This window comes from Schistocerca serialis, unplaced genomic scaffold, assembly GCF_023864345.2.
Source record: "Schistocerca serialis cubense isolate TAMUIC-IGC-003099 unplaced genomic scaffold, iqSchSeri2.2 HiC_scaffold_1402, whole genome shotgun sequence".
In the NCBI taxonomy this organism is placed as follows: Eukaryota; Metazoa; Arthropoda; class Insecta; order Orthoptera; family Acrididae; genus Schistocerca; species Schistocerca serialis.
In genome coordinates, this window is record NW_026047628.1 from 1,661,370 (window position 1) to 1,677,539 (window position 16,170).

Below are 16,170 nucleotides of genomic sequence, written 5' to 3' on the forward strand. Positions count from 1 at the left end.
CGGCAAACACATTCGCATAAGAAGTCCTCCAAATCGGCATCTACGTATTTCCATTACAAAAAGTACTTCTCTACCCACCTTCAAAGTACTGCAGACACCAGTCAAGATTTATTACCGTGTACGTAGGAGCATGCGGCAGACAGAATGGCTGCTCTGTCCCTTTAGATATTGCCGCCTGTCATCGCTTGGAAAGCAATTCATTCAGTGTACCAACCAGCAGTACACCTCGTGCACTGCTGGGTGATCAGGGATACCCTCTGGAGGAATAACTGATGAGTCTGTACCCCACTGGACACAGTATGGATCACCGAAAGGAGATCTTCAACTATGACCTATCTAGAGGCAGACGTGCAATTGAATGTCCCTCCTGGTATCCTTGTAAGCAAATGGAGATGTCCGAAGACAGAGCTCCAACTATATCCTGAACATGCCGATACTGCCGTAAAATGTGTTTGCCTACTGCACTGTCCTGTCACTGATGTGCAAGTTGTGAGTGAGAGCCAGTCTCTGTCACGTCAGTGGCAAAGGGGCGAGGCGTTGTGATCGGTCTTCAAGGGGAGCGTATGGAATACATTGACCATTTAAGCAATATTTCATCAGCACAGCTGTACATCTACATAATAACTCAGTTTAAAGGGCTGTGACACATTTTTGAATTCCACTGTGTATGTAAAATATATGTATATCTGTGTATGTAACAAATTTTTAATTCTTATCATAGTGAATTGTTTCTGTGATTTCATAAAATAACAAAGATTAACAGAGTCTGTCTCCTAGCAAGCACACAATTTACTTTGTGTACAGGTGCTGACAGATTGAGTATGGGAGTCCTTTATTTTCAATAAAAGAAAAGGAAATTTTTTTTTAATGCATGAGCTATGGATGGTAATGGATGTTCACAAAGCCGTGCACGAGCCCTAGGTTGGCAACAAATCAGATTTTTCCAGTATGTGCCGCTATCCCACGGCTTGTTCACGTGCTCGATGAACGAACAACCTGTCTGCTGACGGGGTGACGCTCAGGGAAGCGTCGCTTGCCTAGGCAGAGCTCCTACAGCAGCCAATCAGAGAGGTCCAGGAGATCACGTGCAGCGCGAATGAGGCGTGTGGATGGCCCTCTTTTACTGAGAGGCCCCCGACGAGGTCAGACGCATTGGCCGGTTGCCTCCGTGCACTTTTCGAGCTCCGGCTCAATCTGTTTGCGCCTTAGGGCCGCTAAACTCACACAATGTACCCCGGCTAGGTCATCAGTAAACTTTTTCTCAATAAATGGGAGGCAGTTTGCCGACCGGAGTTGAAACATTAACACTTGCTCTTTTTTAGACCCCACTTCCACCTCAGCCACATCCTGACATGCACAACTGGTGTCAGTGAAGTGGGATCTGACCCACCATGCGGTCTAACAAGTATTGAAATTACGGCTAGATGCGGGGACATTTTCTTTGACCTGGGGGCCATGCAGTAAATTAACTTCTTGTGGTGCTGGATGCACCGATACGACACTACAATATTACATGCAGCTGTCCTTGTTGCCGTCGCGTCGGCCCTGGTGGCCCATTTTATTTCAGCCTTAACGCACGCGATACAGCGACATCGCCGCGCGTTGACCATCACGCCGCCAGGTGAGCCGCAGTCAGCTGGATGCCACTGTACCAGATGCTGCCGGGGCAGCACTTCTCACCGCCGCTGTAGCGTCGCTGCGCAGCCGGCAGTCAACGCCCGGCTGCCGCTTCGTCTAGCCTACGCCGCCTTCGCCGCCGCCGCGAACGTCGCCGCCTCCAGCATAATGAAGTAGTGTAAGTCGTGAGGAATTGCAGTAGCCTGGCCTCGCTATCTTTGTAGCAATTCCTTGAGTTGATTGTGAAGTCATTTTGTAAACATGCCTGACACCCGTTCAAATGAGCAAGCAGGAGCTGCTGCCGAAATTCCTGGCGCAGACCCTGTCACTATGTTAGAAAAACAGATAAGACAGTTAACTGTGCAAAAGATGTAACTGCATGAGCAGTGCAATGCGCTTGCTGTGGAAAGCAACAAAAAGTTACAATTGAACAAGCAGCTGCAACCGCTAGTCGCGCGTCTGCAGTTAGCACAGTTCCGCCTATGTCTACTCTTGTTGGCAGTTTCCCTGCCGTAAATTTCATCCCGACTTTCGCGGGTAAAACGACATTTTTGCAGTGTGTCAAAGATGTAGGTAGGACTTGCGGCTGGCCTGATAGTTTCCTTTTGAGTGTGCCGAAACTGAAACTAGCAGGAGACGCTCGAACATATGTTGAGTCAGTCGACGCTCTGCGAGATGCTATCACTTTTGAAGCCTTGGCTAAAGGGTTAGCAGAGCACTATTCCGATAAGAGAGGTGTCAGTTATTATCGAGATTTGCTTTCTACCTTATGACAGAAAACCAATGAAGATTTAGAAGTATTTGCTGATCGAATCCGCACGGTATCGTGTCACACTTATGTGCTTAGCAACTGCCAGGCCCGTAATGAAGTTTTAAGAGAGGAAGCAGAAGCAAGGACTATAGATGCGTTCATTCGAGGGATTAACCCGCAAACCGGGATGGAAGTGAAAATGGCTTCCGCTACTACATTGCACGAAGCTGTGCGAATTGCGCTGCTACGTGAGGAAGCAGGCAGATTTGTTACTAACCCATCGCGAAGTAACGAGTCACGGCGCGTGTTTCTTAATGATGGAAAATGTCAGCGCTGCGGGAAGTTTAATCGTACTGCCGCATGCTGACGTGCATCGTGTTGTGGCAGATGCCACAAGATCTGGCATACTAATGCCACATGGCCCCACAACAATGTAACCAGACAAAGGCAGCAAATTGTTCCACAGACAAACAGGCACCGGGGTAATTACCAACAGGGAAATGGTCAGGGGGCAGGCTCAGCCACTGACCCTCGCCCCCGATAAAAGTAATGAAACCGCTGTATAGAAAACAGCAGAAAGATGAGGTGGCAAATGTTTTGCTAGAGGGTAAACTCAGGGGTAGAACAATTAGAGTGTTAGTAGATACGGGAGCACAAATTAGCGTGCTGTTTGTCCCCTATCACCATAAGCGGAGGAAGAAACCGCCCCGCTATCACATTGCTGGATTGGGTGATGGACTGATCATTCCTGCCGGATCATCTTTCGTTACTTTTCAGTTAAGTAAAAAAACATATGGTTTTAATATGGAGGTTGTACGGAAACGTAGGAGGGACTTTGATATCATTCTAGGCAATGATTTCCTCAATGAGTACTAAGGGGTAATCGATTATAGGACGCACACCGTCCGATTTGGTGAGGAAACTCACTTTTTCGGCGGCGTTCGGACCGAAAGCGCGAAAGGAAACTATGAGGGACGGCCGCTCTCACAGGATCCAACAGAACCGCATACATGGCCCATTAAATCGTTATGCCCAGTTACCATTGAGAGTGGAACAGGCAAGGTTCTATGGATTGATATCCCAGCTCCATTACCTACTAGTTCAATCGTTTTTGTGGATCCGCTCCGTCAAAACGATGTGTTGGACAGGTTATAAGTTCATGTGAAGACAGGTTTATGTGCTGTAGAGAGAAAAGGGAAGAAGTTTTGTGTACCTGTATGTGTCGATAATTTTGGTTTGAGAAAGATAGAGATTCCATGTGGAACAGTTTTAGCAAGTGGTCAGGAAATAGGAGATGATGATTTTTCAGTGATAAATGAAGGTAAGAGTCAAAATAGGAAGCAGTTCCCTATTAGAAGTGTGTGTACCCTGATACCCTCTTTGCAAAAGCAATGTAATGAAAAGTTAGAGCATTTGAGTAGAGCAGAACAGAGGCTACTATGGCCCGTATTGGAAGAATTTGCGTGGTTGTTTGAGGAAAGGCAATATTTGCCTGCTACTGACCTCATACAGCACGATATTCCCACCGGTGATGCTAGACCTATATCTCAAAAGGCTTATACGATCCCTTATCATTTACAACCAATAGTGGAAGACACAGTTCAACAGCAGCTAGCAGCAGGGATTATTCAACCCTCTGCCAGCCCCTGGTCGTCCCCAATCGTTCTGGTTTGTAAGAAATTAATCAATGGCGAGAAGATTTACAGGCTCTGTGTTGATATGAGGGCGGTGAATAAAGTTACAACACCTGATACTCGTATTGACGAAACCCTAGATCAATTAGGAAACTGCATGTATTTCACCACTTTAGATATGCGATCAGAGTATCATCAGATTCCTATAGTTCCCAAGGACAGACCTAAAACCGCCTTTATTGTGCCTTCGGGTTTGTATGAGTTTTTACGCAAGCCATTTGGTCTCAGGAATGCTCCTGCAACCTTTCAAAGATTTGCTGATTTATTGTTACGTGGTTTAAAGCCCACCACATGTTTAGTTTATTTAGACGATATTATTGTATTTTCTAGAACTATTGAAGAACATGCAGAAAGGTTGAGGTGTGTTTTGTCACGTTTGCAGAGTGCCCATTTAAGTCTGAAGATAGAAAAATGTTCATTTGCACAGTCACAAGTCCAGTACTTGGGACATGTCATTAGTGCTGAAGGTGTCAAACCAGATCTTCGGTTGACTGAGGCTGTGAGAGATTTTCCCACCCCAACCAATGTAAAAGAGTTACAGTTACTGCTTGGCCTATATAATTACTATCGCCGGTTTGTGAAAGATTATGCCACCATAGCTAAGCCATTAACCAAGTTGTTGAAAAAAGGTGCAGTTTCCGAGTGGTCAGAAAAATGTGACGTAGCTGTAAAGAAGATTAAAGAAGTACTAACAAGCTCACCTCTGTTAGTCTATCCAGATTTTGAAAAACCTTTTATTCTTGCAACAGAAGCCTCAGATTTTGCTCTGGGCGCAGTCCTTAGCCAAGAATATAACGGAGAGGAAAGACCTGTTGGGTATGCCTCCCGCCAGATGAATCAGGCTGAAATAAATTATAGTACTACTGAAAAGGAATTGCTTGCACTTATGTTCGGGGTAAACTATTTTAAATGTTATTTGTATGGTAGAAAGTTCACCGTAATAACAGATCACGCGGCATTAACTTGGATGTTCAATCTGAAAGATCCTAGCAGTCGTTTAACTAGACGGGCTTTAAAACTTGCCGAATATGACTACGAGGTTAAGCATAAACGTGGTAGACTGCATTCTAATGCTGAATCTCTGAGTGGTAAAGTAAGGGTAGTTGAAACAATTGATGTTTTGATTGAGGAACTGAAAGAGGTGCAAAGCCGAGATGTTGAATGTCATAGGTATGTTACCAGTGTAGATTTCATTACTGAAGATGGTATTTTATACCGAAAGACTCCGGGTGGTAATAGAGTTGCAATTCCTAAGGAATTGCAGTCCAGAATAATAGCTCAATGCCATGATAGTTTTCAAGCATGCCATAATGGGCGAAGAGCATCAAATGCAAGGATAGCTGCACGGTATCGGTGGAAAAACAGAAAGAAAGGTGTTAAAAAGTATATTCAAAATTGTTTACCTTGCGCTCAAAGAGCACCCCCTCCTAGGACCAAAATACCTTTAAAAAGCCTTTCAGAGGCGACGAGAACATTTCAGAATATTGCTTTTGATATCGTCGGTCCTTTGCCACAAAGCAATCAAAACAATAAATATATCCTGTTCATTATGGACCACTTTTCTCGATACCTTGTTTTGGTACCTCCCGCTGATATGACAGCAGAGACAGTTGCTAGAGAATTTGTCAATCACTTAGTTTTGCCTTTCGGCAGCCCTGACGCTGTTCTAACAGACCAAGGGACGAACTTTATGTCGGCTTTATTCGTTCAAGTGTGCAAGCTTCTAGGAATCAAAAAGTGGAGAACCACCCCCTTTCATCCAAAGGCAAATGGCCGCCAGGAACGTGTCCAAAGGACAATTAAGAAAATGTTAAGTTACTATGTAAGCAGAACGCATTCAGATTGGGACCGTTATATCAATATAATCACTTCAGCCTATAATAGCCGTGTCCATGAGTCAACAGGCTATAGTCCTTATGAGATGGTTTTTGGCAAACGTATGAACTCACCTTTTGAATTGGATACATTGCCCCCAGGTGTGGACATAACTGAAGTCAAGAGGTTAGCTCACCGTTTCAAGTCAATTTGGAAACAAGTTCAAACCAATAATTCCAAAGCCACCAAAAAACAATTACAGCGGAGCAATAAGAATGCAGTAATGCCCCTTTACAAGCCTGGAGATTTAATCTTGTTGCGTAACCCAATAGTAAGACGAGTTAGAACAAAGAAGTTTGCACCTCAATGTGAAGGACCACACCCTATCATTCGGTTAACCTCTCCAGTAAATGCTGAAATCAAGTTGCCAGATCGGTTAGTGATAGTACATTTTGATCATCTGAAACCCTTTTATGGAAAAGCTCCTTCCATTCCGACAGTTTTGCCTGATCCATCGCCTAGTAGTGTATCAACTATGCCAGGACCTACAGTGACTAAAGTAAAGAAAAGGAAGGTAAAACCTTCACCTGCCAGACCTAGATATTCCTTAAGAAATAAGCATCCTTATGCATTGAGGTCAAGAGACTAAGTTTGTATCTTGCTTTGTAGTGAATCAAGCGTAGCTGTTAACTCATATTCATTTGAAGCTTCATGTAATGCTTGTTCAGTTGCATGCGCTGCTGCAGCCTTAAGTGTAGCTTACTGATATGTAACTGCAAAGTGTAGAGTAAGTAGCGAGCAAGCAAGGTGCTGGAAATATGGGTTGGAACGGCGGTATAATTATATTCGATGAGGAGATATCTGCTCAAATAGTACGATAAGTTGTCGCAAGGACTCCTAACCACTTCCTGAATGGAAAAAGTAATTGACAAATAATGTGAGACTATCATGATCCTACACTAACACGAGTTTAAAACTCAAACCTGGGATATTAGATCAGTTATAGCCACTGTTTGTATCTTCCATGTAATTAAATTCTCCAGAGCTTAAGATAACGGAACGATTACAACTGTCCACATTTTCTGCAGTTCCTGTATATCACACTAGAGGACATCAGACCCAATGCTTGTAATCGCTGGGTCACTCTCATACTAGCTTCATCTGCCTCCTCGTAAATATCACACCACATCTCTCTCTCTGTTTCCCACCCAGAGAGTACATATCCATGCCGGAACTATGGAGATTACCCCAGAGTTTAATCTATGTATCAATAAGGTAACATGACGAGAACAGTGAGGTTTTGGAATCATTTATTATCGAAAGAAATAATTACACAGTACATACAAACCTAACATTCAGCCTGGAAGGACACAGCAATTCTAATGATATTTCTTTTCACACGTTACACTGTCCATCTACACCTATGCAAAGTACGTATGACTATGAGTAACAAAATACACCTACTAGTGCCACTGTAATGAAAGGGAGCTGGTAGCTGCACCGAAGTTTTAGCGCGTCATGTGCCTACACTGAAATGCTAGAGAGTATGACAAAGAACGTTGAAAGGTTAAGTGTTCTGTGAAGAGGAGTGATCTGTGTTATGGTACCTGGTTATGGGAACTTCACTTGTAGTATTTATGCCATTCATCCTCCATACGACAGTACTGGTAAGTTCCCTTTTGAATATCACTGCAATAGCTATTAACCACAAATCATTTTGCCTAATGCTCAAATAAAGTACACCTTCTCATAACGTCTGCCGACGTACACAACACAAATTGCTATCTTTTAAGAGGAACTTCTATTGATTGCCTAGAAGAAGCTAGCGAAAACTTTTCCCAGGTTACAAACCAAGTGAATATTCAATGTAAATTCTTCAGCACTATGCGATGAAAAAGTAACTTATTTAGTCGAAGTTCACATAGAAAGATACTGGCACTACTACATAATTGGTAGAGGACACAATCATTTCTAATGTAATGCAGCTCAGTTCGTATAGCGCCCAGTAATATTTTTCCGCTATCTTGGAAAACAGGGATTAAAAGTTTTTGTGTTCCACCGTTAAAGAGACTATTGGTATTCGCGGTTGCAAGTTAAAGGAAGTAGTGCCGCTCTTGGGCGTCTTCGGGCGTACACCTTCGCCATACACATCCAGGAATTGGCGGATATACGTAACTTAGTGTAGCCGGCCACTACGATGTGCATTTCTGTATCCAACCTGGCTGTGTACGGAAGGGAGCTGGGCTCGGAACCGTCCGATAGAGAGCACTACTTTAAGAAGAATGGAATCAGAATTGTAGTTAAAGTATTGAGTATCGCAACTTCAATAGTTCGGCATAGTCAAACACTAGTGTAGTAAAGTCATTCACCCACATAGTGACAAATAACAGGCCACGCCATCGCAGACAAGAACAAAACATAACTAAGCGTGCGAAGGCGCGCACAGCCGCCTGATGGGGCGTCCTTGCTGGAGGCGCCAGAGCACCGCATTCCGTTAGATACGCAGCCGCACGCACACCCACACACTAGCACACACTACGTCGAATGAATCACTGCGCCACATTTTGTCGTTTGTTACGTCATCTAATGGACCGCACACGTCCTAGTTGATGAATTACACTACTACACGAAGTACCTTATACCTAAGCAAATGCAAATTACACAAAAAAAACACTAGTAAACAAAATTATTCCTACCTTATCTACAGCCTTGCAACTAATTCACACTCTTATGCTGCCTGAAATGCAACCTATGGCGTTCAACAAGCACGTATGAGAATTACAGGATACACAACTGCCGTGATACGCCACGAAACGGATTCTGCACTACTAGTGTAAATACGTCTCACATTTACACATTTGCTGTCTTCTACAATGCAAATAATCATTTTCCTTAGCTAATGAAGGGGAGGTCTTCAAAAATTAACTGCAATCACAGGCGACTGCAGGTGACCACCGATTCGGCAGCACAGATACCAGCATGTCGTGTGCTTTCAGTAGCCGTGTCATCATCAGGTGAGGATGCGGATAGGAGGGGCGTGTGGTCGGCACACCGCTCTCCCAGTCGTTAAGATGGTTTTCTTTGACTGGAGCCGCTACTATTCGGTCGAGTAGCTCCTCAATTGGCATCACAAGGCTGAGTGTACCCCGAAAAATGGCAACAGCGCATGGCGGCCTTGATGGTCACCCATCCAAGTGCCGGCCACGCCCGACAGCGCTTAACTTCGGTGATCTCACGGGAACCGGTGTATCCACTGCGGCAAGGCCGTTGCCAAGTGTATACTTCGAGTCAAGCTCAATAGGGTATTCTTTCTTCACTAACGTTTTCCAGTCTGTTCCTTTGGCAGTGGTCCCGCTAGATAGTGGATAGCAAGCGAGGATCTCGTCAATCCATTCATGCACGTCACTAATTAAATGACGAGACTCTCACATATCCTCACAGCCGTCGTTATTCAGCATGGAATAGCATAACTATGAATAAAATATGCATACAGAATGAGATTTTCACTCTGCAGCGGAGTGTGCGCTGATATGAAACTTCCTGGCAGATTAAAACTGTGTGCCCGACCGAGACTCGAACTCGGGACCTTTGCCTTTCGCGGGCAAGAGCCCGCGAAAGGCAAAGGTCCCGATTTCGAGTCTCGGTCGGGCACACAGTTTTAATCTGCCAGGAAGTTTCAAAATTTGAATACTTTATCGCAACCATTTATTAGACAGTGTGGCAGGGGTTATAGGTGGTACAAAACTAGTGAGAGAATCTCATCATTTTACTGCCATGATTTTATTACAATTTAACACCTCAATAAACTACATTTGACTGACATCACCGCAGTCCCACTCGCTCCTACTTGCTATTACCGTCATTTACGCACTTTGTACCGATCACACCACCTTGCATTACAAGTAATGTTTTCACACACCCAGTGATGGATGTCCTTAGTATTCATAGCCATGGATCATGAGAGTCTCCTTTCAAGTGACGTAATTTGTCCGGAATTAAATGTCTTAATGCCAACTCGTAGCAGATTGCACATCTATTAGTCCTGAGACGACTATACTGTCTTCCAGTCGCTTTGCAATGCTTGCTCACTGATCTAAGTCATAAGCTAATTTACGCCGTGTGTTCCATTTTATTGTTTTGTATTATTTTATTGTGCTGTTAATTGCATTATGCCTCATGTCAGTTTATTATGTTGTATGTGTGCATTTTTTGTCATTTTATGTTGTATACCTTCAGTTTGTAAACGCAGGGAACACGGGGCCATGTCTCAACCCTCCCCCTCCCCTCACTGTATTAAGTGATAGTTACTTACTATTATCTTTCCTTTATGAATCAAATAGCACCTAAGCCATGCCGGTCATTCTGCTACCCTGCATAACAATGAGCGGCTCCGCGATAAAAACTAATACACCTGTTTGTCTGTGGGAATGTTTCGCAGCCACCGCAGCGGTGGAAGACTATCTGACACAGTCACTGACGTGTCAGATTGATAGGTTGGACAACGAGTAACATGGACAACCATTTCGTTGGCTCGGTCTTTTCACGCTACTGAAAGCACACGACATGCTGGTATCTGTGCTGCCGAATCGGTGGTCACCTGCAGTCGCCTGTGATTGCAGTTAATTTTTGAAGACCTCCCCTTTTATTACTTACTCTACTGCCAAGCCCTCGGATCTATCCTGTCTTTCTTCTTTTGTTGTTGAGTATGCAGTGGTACCGTAAATTAATCCAACAGTACCGCTCCTATCCGTCTTTCCAGCCATTTTTCTCATCCCTTGTTGCAGTGTCCATGTTTAAGCTATTCTCCGACGATCTATTGTGAAGTGAGAATCGTGTCTCTGCTATCTAGCTAAGCGAAGAATCAGTGTTCTTCAACAGAAGGCCAAAAACTTGCGTTGGAAATTTTTAAAGACGTAACCATGGGCATTACTTGGTTGTTCCTAAGGAGAGCTTTGTCCCTCCCTTAAAGTACATAAATACAATCACCGTGTTCGCATTTTCACTTTTCCTTGCTGCTCGTGACTCATCGTGACACTAACCACAATTGCGACGCGTCATTTGCGTCGTAGCAACGATACGATACGTACTTGGAAGAGCCACCACACAGTTCTTAGTGCCAACATAAATTATCTCTCAGCGTAACTCTCTAAACTAAGTACGCCAATACTCGGTCGTGTAAGAGGGAAATTTTATTCCCCGCGCGTACTACTGTGAAGCAGTGCAGCGCGCAACACACGTGTGCGTGCGGGCACGAGCTGCCTGATCAGCAGACACGCGTATCACATAACGTCGTAGTAACGACGGGCGGTGAGTGCAAAGGGCAGGGACGTAATCAACGCGAGCTTATGACTCGCGATTACTGGGAATTCCCCGTTCATGGGGAACAATTGCAAGCCGCAAACTCTAGCACGAAGGAGGTTCAGCGGGTTACCCCGACCTTTCGGCCTAGGAAGACACGCTGATTCCTTCAGTATAGCGCGCGTGCGGCCCAGAACATCTAAGGGCATGACAGACCTGTTATTGCTCAATCTCGTGCGGCTAGAAGCCGCGTGTCCCTCTAGGAAGAAAAGTACAGCACGAAGGATGTCACGCGACTAGTTAGCAGGCTAAGAACGGCCATGCACCACCACCCACCGAATCAAGAAAGAGCTATCAATCTGTCAATCCTTCCGGTGTCCGGGCCTGGTGAGGTTTCCCGTAGCCACGCGCGTATGTACTGTAACCGGTAAACTTGACTGTTCAGCTACGCTTCACCTCTCAGAATCTTTATCCACATAGTGGGCAGTAAGTCACTCTGAGCTTTAAAATGCTATACATTATTACAATATTGATCCGCCTTTTCTTGTATTACAGTCATTACATACTGCATTATTTCGCTTCCTTCTTAGAACCCGAGTATTATGCCAGGTGTTGGCACATTTCTTCTCCAACAGTCACGTCAGCGAATCTCGTGCTTTCATAGGAGTAAAGAGCCGAAGTATCTGTCTTGTTAAGTTGCTGTTCCCAATTTGCCTGAAGCAATCGGGGTGTAGTAACCACTTCAGTCATGCTCTTGATTGCTTAATGCCTTGATATCATAACGAGTGTGGTCCTTGGTTGTTGACAATGCTTTGCACGTAACCATCTCTCTGCAAATGTTTGCTATTTCATCCTTTTCTGCCATGCTCTGCCTTACTTTTACCTGATGCCGGGAAACATTTTGTTATCCTCGTAAATATGAGCTGGTTTGCTTAATCCACGAATCTCGACCACTCAATAACAGCAGTAGCAAGTCCTTCTTCAAGTTAGTTACTATTCAGCCCATCTGGCAATCGCAACCTTGCACACCAGAATCTCTTTCACGGCCGCTATCATCGCTTTTTCCTCTCATTACCTCTGGTGCTTCTATGATGAAGTCCCATCTCGCTTTGGCAACTCATAGCAAAGAATAGCCACATATTGTCAGACATACCTGTAGTGTATGAACTGCATGTTATCGCTTCATGAACACCCACACAACGTTCCTTACACATTCACAGACACCTCATCCACATGATACGTATACACAGTCATATTCACCCCACCCTGAAAGGGAGGGTTTAAACTGTACTACAGGAGATGTATTAAAAGGGTTCAGCTGCACTTGTTTTGTTTGCATTTCTGGCGGTTAAACCCTCTATCTGGTTATCGCTTTTGCATCTACTCACTTTATTTGGAGAGAATTATTCGTTAAGTACTTCTCACCGGGAAAACCTGTTACAGTTCGCGCAGAAAACGCTTTTCAACATAGTGCGCAATGTGTTGTCTAGGGTAGCTGCAGCGATCTGAACCGTCACCCCCGAAATAAAAACTCCGTAGATAAAGGGCCTACGGAATTTTCTGAAAATTGTTATCACTTACAAAATGTAATTACCGCCATTCTCTGTCTGTGTGTAATCTTCTCTGTAAAGGAAACGAGCAGTCATGTACTTTATCGCATGGTTTAGGGCTTCCAGCAACAAGCTTAACCGTTTATCTGCATCTAGCGGCTAAAAAACCTTCCATCTCAACAGATTGACTCTCACTGATATCGCACCAATATTCTGGGCGAAGACCCATAAATATCTATTAAAACAAAAACACACACAAATAACACATAGGCGCTGCTGATCCCTTTTCAGTCACACTTCTTACATAGCCGCTGTCTTATTCCGCTGACTAATTCACTCAGTCAGATTGTGAAATTGTCGTGTCAGTCTTCTATACGTGATCGCTGACTATAGGTACTTGTCAGCAATGCTGACAACCCTCTTTTGGCTACTTGCTATTGTATAAAGACCTGTGACCGCTCACTTACTGGCCAGTTCAGTATTAACAGTGAAGTTGCATCTGCCTCATCAGAACATACTGCTCTCCGACTCTGTTGCACGGTAAATATTAACCAAACACTATTACGCACTGCTCTGTTATATTTTGTCGTCATTACTACATACAGACGCATACGAGGAGATATTCTCACGCCTTCTCTCTCTTCTGAATGCAGGACACTACTACACTCTGTCCTTTCATCGGCCACTTCGGCGGTGTCACTCATAATCTATTGGAGTTGTTGAATAACTACCAGGAGAATATCGACCAGACATTACACCATGAGATGCTGTGCTTTGTTGATTCTTTTTACTGGAGCTGTCTCCCACCCTTTAGTAATCATCCGTCATCGTCAGGCATCATGTTTGAACAACTTGCTATATAACCCCCCATCAAGCGGTAATAAGTGCCGATATACGACTAACCTCCATTATGGAAGAAGAGCTAGCTTTACAACAACTTATCAATCGCCTATTGGCCTGTGAACCTCTACCTGAACAATCAGGGCAGACTTCCACCTTACGCACTCTGTGGGATTTAAAACAAGCACTGCTAAACACTCAAGAACAACTACGAAGCATCTTCGACACTGTGCCCCTAACTCGGGTTAAGAGAGCCTGGTTCAATGCCAGAGGTGCGATGCTCAGAACTATCTTTGGTACCCCCGACCATGCTGACGCTAAGCGCTGGGGCCAAACCCTTCGCCAAGTAACTTTTACTACTAACCAAAATCGGGACGTACTGGTCCACCAGCAATTATGCCTCACCCATATTGAAGACAGTTTATTAGCTGCTACTAGGCAAATTCGTGTCGTGGCAACTGACCTTGTACACCAGTACGAAACATTCAGGAATGTTATCCAACGGGACCTTGAGTTTTTACATCATACCATAACTAATGTGACCTACACTTTGGAGATAACGAGGGCGCTACATATCTTACTATACAACACCCATGCCATTCAGTTACATATTAACACCTTCCATACTATTACTCTGCTAGGACTACAGCATAAGCTTAGCCCTACGTTAATACCTGCAGAAATGTTCTTGCAAACTCTGGCTAATTTTTCGTTTCATCTTGCATCACCAATGCAAATGCTTTACCCTGTATGGGAATATTCACTACCCCATTATTATGTGGCAGCTACAGTACATCTTGTGCGAACTTCTCAAGGACTGTGCGCACAGATTTCTCTACCCATCACATGCGCCAGCTGCGAGTTTGAATGTTACCGATTACACACCTTTCCGGTTACTTGGGTTGCCCTACGAAAGCAAGTGACTTGGCAAACTAATGATATCTTAGCTATTAGCAAAGATCGCCAAAGACATTCTGTCATGCAGCTGACTGACCTCCATCAGTGCCTTCACACTAATTACTATATGTGTTCAAACTTATACATTCATACTGGAACTAAGGACTGTGAGGCGGCCTTGTTTTTAGAGGAAACAAACCCCCCCCCCCCCTGTCCTCGTATGTTATCGACGTTGCGTGAGCCTTGGTTTCAACCAGTAGGGGATAGTTTATTATATTTTGTACCTCAAACATCTACAATTGCTTTAATATGCTATGACCATGTTTTCGTGTCTCGGACATATCGTTTCGCACTAGAAAACAGTGGATTACTGTCTACATGTCCGCCTGTGATTTAATAACACAGCACACCTAACACAAGTGAAAAATTTGAGCCTCAGACCCCTTTTACTTTATTTACCTGAGGTACCCGTGGTACTACCATCACCCGATAGTGTACCCAGGCTACCCAACGAGTCCGATGCTCGATTACTTCAGTCAACTGACGAATTACTAGCTCACGAAAGGACCAAATCGCCCTGGATCGAGCTGTTGCTCACATAGCAACCTGACGGACACAGAAACAATTGTATACGGTTACTCTGCCTAGTGCCCTAACTGTTCCAACCCTGATTGTCGCAGGAGCCGTTCTCTGGTGCCTGTATAAGAAAGGATACTACAATCACATTAAGTCAAAACAAGCAACTGTCCCCGAGGCACAGCCCAAGGGTGAATTTCGACAAGAGCAATGTCAGGCATGGTCTGCCATAGTGAAATACACTCTTTAACTGAAATAAAGTTTGTATTGTCTAATGTTCATTTACTATTATTGTTATCTTGTATCAATGTATCAATTTATCTAATCATGTAAACTATTGGGAAAGATAAATACTGTTTTAGCATTGTTATCAGGGAGTAGTGTAATTATCTTTTGGGGTCTAATATTTTGGGTAAAGATACTAGAGATGACCACTGAATGTAGGAAACCTTAGTTTAATTGCTACTGAAGCCCACCCCTGCAAACTTTACTGATACAATCCCTGGGGGAGTGTTTCAGTACCTGCCTACACAATAAGCAGCTGCTACCATGTCCCTCCTTCCTGCCGTCCCCACCTGAGGGAGCGACAGTGTATCCAACGCTGTGCAGCGCACTGTGCTGCCTCACTCTCCGTCAGTGGCACATGGGCTACCCCATCACAGCGCCGCATCTGACCCAAAGATTCTCACTCTGTTTGTTTTTCAATGATTGTCTATATTATGTGTGGAAGATATACCATCAACAGTTAGAACTTTATTGTGTTTAACAAATTTCAATCAGTGTCCCTATACAGAAGCAAATGCCTTTTATGTTACATTATGAACATGTTTTAACTTTATATTATCTGTATATGAAGCAATTTTTTAGGTTGTTACTGTTTCAATAAGTCTTTAATTATTATTTTGAAGCTATTGACCATAGAAACTACCTTTCAGTTTGAGAATTTCTATGTTTTATCTACTTGTTTACTGTCTTCATATTCTGTTTATGTTAACTATGTTTGTCAATTGAAAACTTTCATTTTGTGGAATTAACTAATTTGCTACAATTACTGCCTTCATATTTTAGTTTATATTCTGAAACTGATTCCACTATGTAGCAACGAGTTTAATGTTTGCCAAACAACACAAAC

At 43.8% G+C, this 16,170-nt stretch overlaps 1 pseudogene; it reads right to left on the bottom strand.

The window, feature by feature from the left end:
- Window positions 1-9,031: 9,031 nt before the first annotated feature.
- LOC126442763 (5S ribosomal RNA) lies at window positions 9,032-9,149 on the bottom strand (annotated as a pseudogene).
- Between the last annotated feature and the right edge of the window lie 7,021 nt (window positions 9,150-16,170).